The sequence below is a fragment of the Eriocheir sinensis genome, chromosome 46 (genome assembly GCF_024679095.1).
Source record: "Eriocheir sinensis breed Jianghai 21 chromosome 46, ASM2467909v1, whole genome shotgun sequence".
Lineage (NCBI taxonomy): Eukaryota > Metazoa > Arthropoda > Malacostraca > Decapoda > Varunidae > Eriocheir > Eriocheir sinensis.
Genome location: NC_066554.1, coordinates 7,046,572 through 7,056,691, shown reverse-complemented (window position 1 = coordinate 7,056,691; position 10,120 = coordinate 7,046,572). Strand labels below are relative to the sequence as shown.

At 45.3% G+C, this 10,120-nt stretch overlaps 1 protein-coding gene across 1 annotated transcript in view; it reads left to right on the top strand.

The window, feature by feature from the left end:
* Positions 1 to 10,120, top strand: part of LOC126981022 (ileal sodium/bile acid cotransporter-like) — a 32,791-nt gene that overhangs the window by 175 nt on the left and 22,496 nt on the right. The window contains exon 1 of the mRNA XM_050831647.1: positions 1 to 131. This exon is cut by the window's left edge and continues 175 nt beyond it. The gene's annotated coding sequence lies outside the window, so the exon portion shown is untranslated. The remainder of the gene's footprint in view (positions 132 to 10,120) is intronic.

The window sequence follows — 10,120 nt, the reverse complement described above, 5'->3', positions numbered from 1 at the left end:
GTGGCTCTGAGGCTCTCGCAGCCTCAGCTGCCGCCTCGCTCCGGCTCAGTATTGACGGGACGCCAGTCGTGGAAGGTGTGCCGCGCCGAGCTGCTGCTTCTGTCAGGGCCTCGTCTCGACGTGCTGCGCTGGTGAGTCCTCGCATGTTTTTGTTGACTACTGCATCACAGGCGAGGGTGAAGGGAAGTGTAGCACCTTCAACATGTGTCGCCCATAAACTACTTATCGATGTGTGTAATGGTCCCTGAGGTGCGACTGCTGAGAGGCATCACGAGACACCTGAGCCACACCAGGTGAAGGGAGGCATCGTGTGGCGACGGCCCTTGGGAGGAGGGTGAAGGGAGACTGGGAGGAGGGGATGCTGGCTTTCGGCAGGGGTTAGGGGAAGCTGGCCAAGGCAGTGGTAAGGGAGGGGTGGCTTGCAGGGAACTTTGCTCAACTCTCCTCAGGGCTCGCGCAGTCTTCCAGTTCCGGGAAGAGGTGATTCTCGGAAAGTCCCAAAGGCATACCTGGACCACAAACTAGTTATAGAAGAAAAACAAAACCAGACAAGATGAAGCGATAGAGAGCGATACAGCAGTTCTGGGTATTACTGGACAAGTAGGAAAACCCGGATGGCCCACCTGGCTTACCTGGGCGACAAACAAACTATATAATCCGACCCAAACAGGAAAAAAGTGATAAGGAGGAGGAGGAGGACATGGATATTACCAGGTAGACGAGTAGGAAAACCCTGCTGGTGGTAGTGGGGAGTCCCGCCCCTTCCCTGCCATACACCCCTGCCCCGCCCCCCTTTAACGCAGGGCCAAAGCTTTCACCATGACTCGGGCACCTGCTGATCGCCGCCTAACTCCCCAACACCTGACACACGGCACGGCGCACTTTCCCTCCTAGCAGCGCCGCCACTCTCACCGCGCGGCTCGCATTCTCCGCTCGCTGGAAGGTTGCACACACTCCCCCTCCCCACCCACCCCCATGGAACAGTCTCCCACCCTCGAGGGCTTGATGACATAAATAACAACGTGGGCCATATCCTTAATGCGTGGGAATAGTCTTGCGTTTCCTTTGTTCCTTATGTTTGTTTTTTATTCCTAACTTCTCCGATCTCAAGTTTGTCACAAGATGAAGCGCAATGAAATAACGAGCTAAGAGAAATGTAAGTGTAAGGTGCTTGTCTATGCGCTGTATGTTATTTTATTGCTCTCATTAATATCGTCACTGTCAAGAAGGATGTCCGCTATTCGTATTTCCACCTGTTGAATATCCGCAAGACCAAAGACGCAATAGAATGACGGACCAAAACAAATACAGGTATATGGTTCGTGTTTATGAGTTCTCTGTGGTTTTCTTTCACTCTTAACTTCGTCGATTTCAAGTAGTATCTCCATTGTTATTACGACCACCTGTTAAAGACCTGTGCAAAACCAAAGACGCAATAAAATGACAAACTAAAACAAAGGCAGGTCTAATGTGTGTGTTTTTGCGCTCTCTGTGGTTTCCTTTCACTTTTAACTTCTTCGATTTCAAGTAGTATCTCCATTATTATTACGACTATCTGTTGAAAAACTGTGTAAGACCTAACCCGCAATACAATAACAAACTTAAACAAAGGCAGGTCTAATGTGTGTGTTTTTGCGCTCTCTGTGGTTTCCTTTCGCTTTTAACTTCTTCGATTTCAAGTATTATGTCTGCTGTTTTTGTGACCACCTGTTGAAGACCTGCGCAGGACTAAAGGCGCAATAGAATGACAAATTAAAACAAATGCAGGTGTAAGGTTCGTGTTTTTGCGCTCTCTGTGGTTGTCTTTCACTTTTTAACTTCGTCGATTTCAAGTATTATGTCCGTTGTTTTTTGTGACCACCTGTTGAAGACCTGCACAAAACCAAAGACGCAATAGAATAACAAACTAAAACAAATGTGGTTGTCTTTCACTTTTTAGCTTCGTCGATTTCAAATAACTATTATGTCCGCTGTTTTTGTGACCACCTGTTAAATCATTGCAAAACCGAACCCGCAATAGAATAACAGACAAGCTAAAACAAATGCAGATGTAATGTACGTGTCTATGGTAGGTATTGTCAGATGCTCCCCCCCCTCACACCAACTATTTCCAGAGGCCAAAAAGGAGGTTAATCAAGCTCTAATGAGTGTTCTTTTAGGTTCACGATACAGAAGAAGGCTCAGACTACCACCAGGGTCATAAAAGTACTCCTGGAAATGCCCTAAGCTCCCACGAAAGACTAGTAAGTTACGTGTTCTTGGGCGCAGAAATGTTTAAAAATATAGCCCTATGCCTTCTCTATCCTTTTCTTTCACTCTTTAATTTAGGCGATCTCAAGAATGTCCACTATTTTTACGACCACCTGTTGAAGACTTGTTGAAGACCAAACACGTAATACAATAACAAACTAGAACAAGTGCAGGTATAATGTAGAGGATCAAACTACCACCAGGGTCACATAACTAGCCCTGGAAATGCCCCATACTAAGAAAACCTACGTCTGTGTGATATGAACATTGTATTAGTCTTATTTTTGTCTTATATTTAATGCGTGAGATTGATGTTCCCTGCTGCTAGGTTGTGTTTTGTTGTGTCCCTTCCGTGTGTGTCTCTGGCGGGTGAACAATGGCTGGCTGGATGGCTGGTCGGCTCGTGACAAGGCTCCTGACGTCACCAAGGAGAGAATTTCACCTTCATGCCTCCTGTGGGATTTCCCGGGAAGGAGTAATGTGTGTGGTGGTCTTTTTTCTTTCATTTTTTCTCCTTTTTTTCATCTTTTGTCCCGCGCTTCCTCCTTTCCTATCCTGAAATTTTCCTTTACCTTCCTTCCTCTTCCAGTTTTCATCTTCTTTCCTCTTCTCTCCTTCTTTTACCTCTACCTCTTTTCCTCATTCCTTCTTCACCTCCTTCCCTCTTCTCTCATTTACCTCCTTCCCTTTCTTTCCTCTTCCCCTTTTCATCTTCTTTCCTCTTCTCTCCTTCTTTTACCTCTACCTCTTTTCCTCATTCCTTCTTCATCTCCTTCCCTCTTCTCTCACATACCTCCTTCCCTTTCTTTCCTCTTCCCCTTTTCATCTTCTTTCCTCTTCTCTCCTTCTTTTACCTCTACCTCTTTTCCTCATTCCTTCTTCACCTCCTTCCCTCTTCTCTCATTTACCTCCTTCCCTTTCTCTCCTCTTCTCTCCTTAACCTCCTTTCCTCTACTTATTTTTTCCGTCACCCTTTTCTTCTCTTTTTTATGCACCTTTTCTCCTTTTTTTATCTCCTTTCCTCTTCTCTTCTCTTCTCTACTTGCTTTCCTCTTCTCTTCTGTTCCTCCTTTCCTCTTCTCTCACTCGTCTCTTCTTCTCTCCTCCTTCATCCTCCTCCTCTTTTTTCTCTAGCTCTTAACCTCTCTTAGTTTTTCGTGTCTGTTGGTGGAAGTTGAGAAAGTTTCCGTGTTTCCTTTTATATATCTTTCTTTCTTTTTATGTTCCCTTCTCTTTCCTCCCTTGCTAACTGATCTTTATGGGTTCCTGCAAACGAGGGAAGGAGTGGCGCCGTCTGATCTTTCCTTCCCTTGAACACTCCCTGCCTTCCTACCTCCTTCGCCTTCCTTCACTCCTGCATTCTCTTCTCTCTCGGCTCTTGTTCCTTTCCTTCACCTCACTTCTTCGCTTCTTTCCTCTTTCTCTTCTTTATTCCTCTCATTTTTCGTTTCCTTTACTTCTCTCTCCCCCTTCCTTTCCTCTCTTTTCTTCTCCTCTCCCCTCTTCTCCTTCCCTCTCCTCTACTTAACTCTATATCATGTTTTCCACTACTCTATAATAATACTCTACTTCATTCTCTTATCCTCTCTTTTCTTTTCTCCTCTCTCTCCCTTCATTCCTCCTCTCCTGCCCTCTCCTTTCCTCATCAATACTCTCCTCTGTTCTCATCTTTCCTCTCCTCTCCTCTCCCCCGCCCTCCTCTCCTCTCCTCTCCTCTCCTCTCCATTTCCATCTTCCCGACCATTCCTCTTCTACCCAATGTGAGATGATGCACGTAGACTCTTTCCGGCCTCCATCACCACCACCACCACTATCACCACCACCACCACCACCAGCACCCTTCGTCACACACCACTTTCCTCTGCGGTGGGCGTGGTGGAGGGCGTGAGCGTGTGGCTTTGTTGGGTAATTGTACGTGTCCGCTCTCTGGGTTGCTCTGTTCTGTTGTGAGTCTGTGTCCTTCTAACTGTCTGTCTGTCTGTCTGTTTGTCTCTGTCTGTATTGATATTTTTCTGTCTAGCGGTCTAATTTGTCTGGTCTCGATCTCTTTGTTTTGTATGTCTGTTTGTCTTTTTCCATCTGTCTGTATATGTTCTGTTGTGTTTGTCTGTCTGTCTGTCTGTGTTTGTATCTGTGTACCGGTCTCATCTGTCTTGTCTCGATCATTTAGTTCTGTCTGTCTGTCTTTATATATGTCTGTCTCTATTTGTTGAACTCTATCTGCCTGTTTCGATCTTTCTGTTCTGTTTGTCTGTTTGTCTTTGTCTGTCAGTTTGCCCGTGTGTGTGTCTGTCTGTTTATTTGTCCGTCCTTCACCGTTGAATACTTCCTCTCCAACAGTGCATCGTTACAGCCTCACGTTAACAATATAACAAGTCGAATCATCTCAGCATTACATAATAGCCTCCATCAAGTCATTTATAACAGGTATCAAAGGTAAAGTTAAAATCTGTCAACCTGTTCACATTCCTGCTTTCCTAACACCGGTTCTAACAGGCTCTTACCCGTAATGACAAGTCGGTTTATCTCAACAGTGCATTACTTGCTTACCATGAAGTATTTTCTTAACAGTTTTGGGTGTGAAGAAAATTGCTGGAAGTTAGTCATATTCCTATTACCAAACTCTTTATGACAAATCAAATAATCTCAACGCTGCATAAAAGTCGCGTAGAAAACTTTCCAACCGGTTACTTTTAGGGCGCCAAGCAAAAAGCAGACTTGTTCTTGTAGGTGTTTCGTAAAGCAAACCGAACAATGCACAACAAAACAATTACCTCGACAATACATCAAAACATAAGTCATTCCTTCTAATTGTATGTCCAAAGAAAATAATTTGTTCATGTTATTACTATTTTGTGACAGGTCGAATTATATATAAGAAAAATACTCGTGACCAAAGTTGCTGGGTTTTTATTTCTTTTAACTGATTTTAGCGTCAAAGTCAAGCTTCACCAACTCGCTCGTATCACGTCAACGTTGACAAATTATCGTACTCAGCCTATTCTGTTTGCCGATTTCTGACCCCAATATTGCCTCCTCGACCCCAATAACTGCCTTCATATATAGTTATCGTTAAAATGGTTGATTGTTATTTTTTTATGGCAATAGCTATGGCTCAGAAACCGGTAAATGCGAGGCTCTGAGTACGATAATCTGGCAACGGTGATTCACGCGAGCTACTGTTACGCAAAAAAAGTCGAGTTCGTTGTGACATAACGTGAAAGTTTTAGAAAAGAATTACAACCCACCGCACATCCATGCACACACACTACTTATTTCAGTGCCGCCTTTGTGTGTGTGTGTGTGTGTGTGTGTGTGTGTGTGTGTGCCCTGTGAGAATACTTTGTTTTTTGTAGTTACGTCATCATGAGAAACTGTGACAATTCTATTCCCTTTGCATGCCATTCTTCGTGACCTCTTTCCCTTTCCCTCGCGTCGTCACGTTAATACTATTGGACGTAACTCGGGAGCCTCTGTCCAAGGAAGGCGACCTGGGTACCATAATTGATCGTACGTGACTTCTGGTACTTTTTCTTGTCATTACGTGATTTACTGTCGGTGGTCACGCGTAGGAACCGTAGAAACCCGCCCCAATAGATGTAAAAATAGTACTATCATCCCTCCTTGAGCATACCCGTTCCTTGTAACTCGCTAAACTCATCTCAAGCGTCGTAACAAGAGCACAGTCAGTCCTTGTTCATGAAAACTGTCCATACAAGAATACCATTAATTGTAACTTACGAAGACTCATTCCAAGCGTCGTAATATGAATAGAATCAGTGGTAATTCATGAAAACTCGCCCCATACCAAAATATATTATCAGTTGTAACTTGCGCATGCATTCCAAGCCTCGTAACAAGAATACAGTCAGTGGTAATTCATGAAAACTCGGCCCATACAAAAAAAGACTATTGATCGTAACTTGCAAAGGCTCATTCCAAGCATCGTAACATAAACATCAACTCTCGCAAGCTATGAAGACTCGAAAAAACACCCGCGTAGCAAGAATCTTAGTGGTCGTAGCTCGGGCAGACTCGGTTCATGACTCACTCCGACGAGGATGCTAACACCGAAACCCGTGAAAATATAATCGTATCATACTGAGCAGCACAAGATTTAATACCACCGCACCTTAGCTCTTGCGGACTCGTGAAATGCAACGCAACACAAGTACCTACACACAGATCGCAAACGTGAGTGAGTGAGTGCGTGAGTGAGATTCGACCGTGACCTCGATATACCGTCACGAGAAATAATGGGCAGGCAGGTGGAGCAGGCGGGCGGGGCGGTTCCATTATGCTATCGTGCGTGGTCTTGAGCGAGAAAAGAGAAAAAAAGGCATAACGGATGGCCTAGGATCGAAGGACGGGCCACTCAAGCCGGCCATCGCATCGCTTAAAATCAATGAAAGCAATTATCGCTCATCAGTTTGAGAGCCGCTGGAGGATGGACGAGGGACGGGTGGAGAGGCGGTTCATGGCTGGCTTTACTGCGTCTTGTCTCTGGCTCGAGGTCGCGGGGTGGGCCGGGAAGGGATGAGAGACGGCCGACGTGAGGACTGGCCGAGGAGAGGGTGTGGGCGGGAAAGGGGAGGAGGAGGCTGCAAGATTGAGGTAATACAAGAGTTATGGCCATTGTGTGGGGGTTATTTGCGTGTTTAGTAGTAGTAGTAGTAGTAGTAGTAGTAGTAGTAGTAGTGTTACCAAGGATTTAATTAAAGAGACAACATGAAGAGGGATGAGAGGGGGAGGTTGCAAGATGGAGGTTATGCAAAAGTTATGGCCATTGTGTGTAGCTTATTTGCACGTTTAGTAGTAGTAGTAGTAGTAGTAGTAGTAAGTTATGGCCATTGTGTGTAGCTTATTTGCATGTTTAGTAGTAGCAGTAGTAGTAGTAGTAGTAGTAGTAATAGTAGTAGTAGTAGTAGTAGTAGCACACAACAAGGACATAACGAGACTATACAAAAGGCAAATCGATCTATACATGTCACCTTCTGAGTAGCAGTTTATTTACCACCTGTCTTTCTCCGTCCACAAATCTGTTTAGTCTCCACCTGAAGCATTCATTCACATATACATTTACGTCCCACACGGCTGCTTAATTCGCTGCCTTCATCCACCACCCGAGTTGTAAGCAGTGTAGCCGGAACTGAGGTCGAGGTCTTGTGTGTGATGTGAATGTTCAGTTGATTAGTGAAGAAATGCATTGGGAGAAGAATCGCGCTAATCAGAGAGAGAGAGAGAGAGAGAGAGAGAGAGAGAGAGAGAGAGAGAGAGAGAGCATGAAAGAGAAACAAAGAATGAAAGAAACTGTGTGAGAAGGAAAGAGAAATAAAATGATATACAAACAAACAAACAAGAAAACAAACAAATAAAAACACAAAGAAACAAAAATAAAGAAAAGAAAAAGTAAGTGTTATTTCTGGTTCTGCTTCCGCTTTCCAATGGCGTTCGTATACAGTTTCAAGACCTCGATGCGTCCTTCATGTACTCCGCGGCGTGAGTGAAGGGAACCACACCCATCGAGGCACAAAGACGCGAATGGGGACGTGACTGTGGCTTGCAATATCTATACCAACACCGCTCGAACTTTATAACGTTTATCTCCCACTCATCCGAAACACACACACACACACACACGCACACACACACAGTAAGTTCGGTGGTTATAAATGGGACAAAGGCAATTGGCAGGAAATTCCTCATCCAGGTTACAGTTGCCTTCCTGACACCTGGGAGCAGTGACGGGCCGCGGGTGCCAAGACTCCGGTGGTTTTGGCTCGGCTATACACCAGTCTGCCAGCGTTCTCTAGACTCCAGAACACCCTTATAAAAACATGAAAATTTGATAGTTTAGTTTCACACCGTTATTTCTAAGACGTTGCTATCCACATAACCCAACTGATTTTCCCACGTCAACCAATTAATAACTCGTTTTTATCAGTGGGCCACCTACGGTTGTTATCATTCACAAGTCTTCGCTACCTAGGGAATCACCCCCAACACTCCCATCCCTACACACGCTTGAAGTCGTTCGCTCAGTGTGATCATGGAGTTTAAAGCATGGAAGTGACGCCGCAAGATACTTTAAGTGCCTATCTTGCTGACGTATTATTGCAACCCTACAGGAGTAATTTATTTTCTGTGGATCTCGCTAAAACTGAGGAGATTGTGGGGATTGAGATAGTGATGGTTGAGGAGGAGATTGTGGGTGTTGAGGAGGAGATTGTGGGGGTTGAGATGGTGGTGATGATGGTCGAGGAGGAGATTGTGAGAGTTGAGGAGGAGATTGTAGGGGTTGAGGAGGTGATGGTCAAGGAAGAGGTTGTGGGGGTTGAGGTGGAGGTTGATGGTATAAGGAAAGAAGTTGTGTGGATAGAGGAAGAGGTAATGCAAGTCAAAGAGGGTTCTGTGGGTTGTGGATGAGGTTTTGGGGGTTGAGGAGGAGATGGTTAGGAATGAGACTGGAGGCGGTGGCTGAAACAAGATGGCACCGAAAATTGCATACATCGACTAATCTCTGTAATACGTGGCGCTCCCCCTGTGTACACTTTCACATTTCCAACTACGGGAAAATAGGGGTACGGTAAGGTGCCTTTCAGCTTGGTGTCTTCAGAGAGAAAATATCAGTATCGTTGAGTTCAGTCTTACAATGTTCCCCAGGGTATCAGGACACATCTCCTCCCGAAATTGACCTCTCTTTCGGCCACCTCTTTTGATTCTTTTTTGTAGGAGCAGCGAGTAGCGGGGTTTATTTTTATTATTGTTTCCTTTTTTGTGTGCCCTTGAGCTGTCTCCTTTGTTGTAAAAAAAAAAAGACGAAAGTAAAAAGGTAAAGTTTGGGTCATACGCTACAGCAGTGCGTGACCTCGGTTCTCATCTCCGTCTTCGCCCTTTAACCCGTGGTGCCTAAGAACCCATCACCCCCAGACTCAGGGTCAGTGTGATATCCGGGTTACCGCAGTTTACCCGAAGAGAAGGATGAACACCTGAGTGGGGCGCGAGCTTACTGGATTCAAACCCGGGAGTGACCAAGGGCCATATTTTTAAACATTTCTGCGCCCAAGAACACGTAATTTACTAGTCTTTCGTGGGAGTTTAAGGCATTTCCAGGGGTACTTTTATGATCCTGGTGGTAGTCTGAGCCTTCTTCTGTACCGTGAACCTAAAAGAACACTCATTAGAGCTCGATTAACCTCCTTTTTGGCCTTTGAAAATAGTCGGTGTGGGGGCGGGAGCATCTGACAATACCAACCTTGGGCCCGCGGATTCCTGACTAGGCTTGCTCAACACTACACCGCGGAGGGGCATCATCTCATCTGACAAAGAACTATTAAAAGTGTGATATGCATGTCGGTAAATCCACGCCCATCCTGCTCCAATTACAATCAAAATTAAGTGTATTCTGGGCGGCAGGAATGTACTGAGAGGAATTTCACGTGGGGAGGATCTTCTTTGTTGGTGGTGAGGAGGAGGAGGAAGCGAAGGAGGAGGAGGAGGAGTCATACTGCTGAGAGGGCATGGATGGAAACATGGAAATGCAGGCAACAGAAAGCCTATTGGCTCATTACGAGGTTGCCCGCTTTGGTGATTTAATCTGGTTGACAGCCACTTGGGGCCTGGGGAGCAGATGAAAGCACCTCGACATTGAGGAGCAGATGAAAAGCACCACGATACTGAGGAGCAGATGAAAGCACCCCAATATTCAGTTTACTCCCGACGTAGCGAAGTGACGCTCGATTCTATATTTGAAGGAGTTGATAGCATTCGGATTTACTACTTCTGAAGGAAGATTGTTCCAGTGACGGATGACTTGGTTTGAAAAGAAACTCCTTCCGATGTCTGTGTTACATCGACTAGACTGAATGGG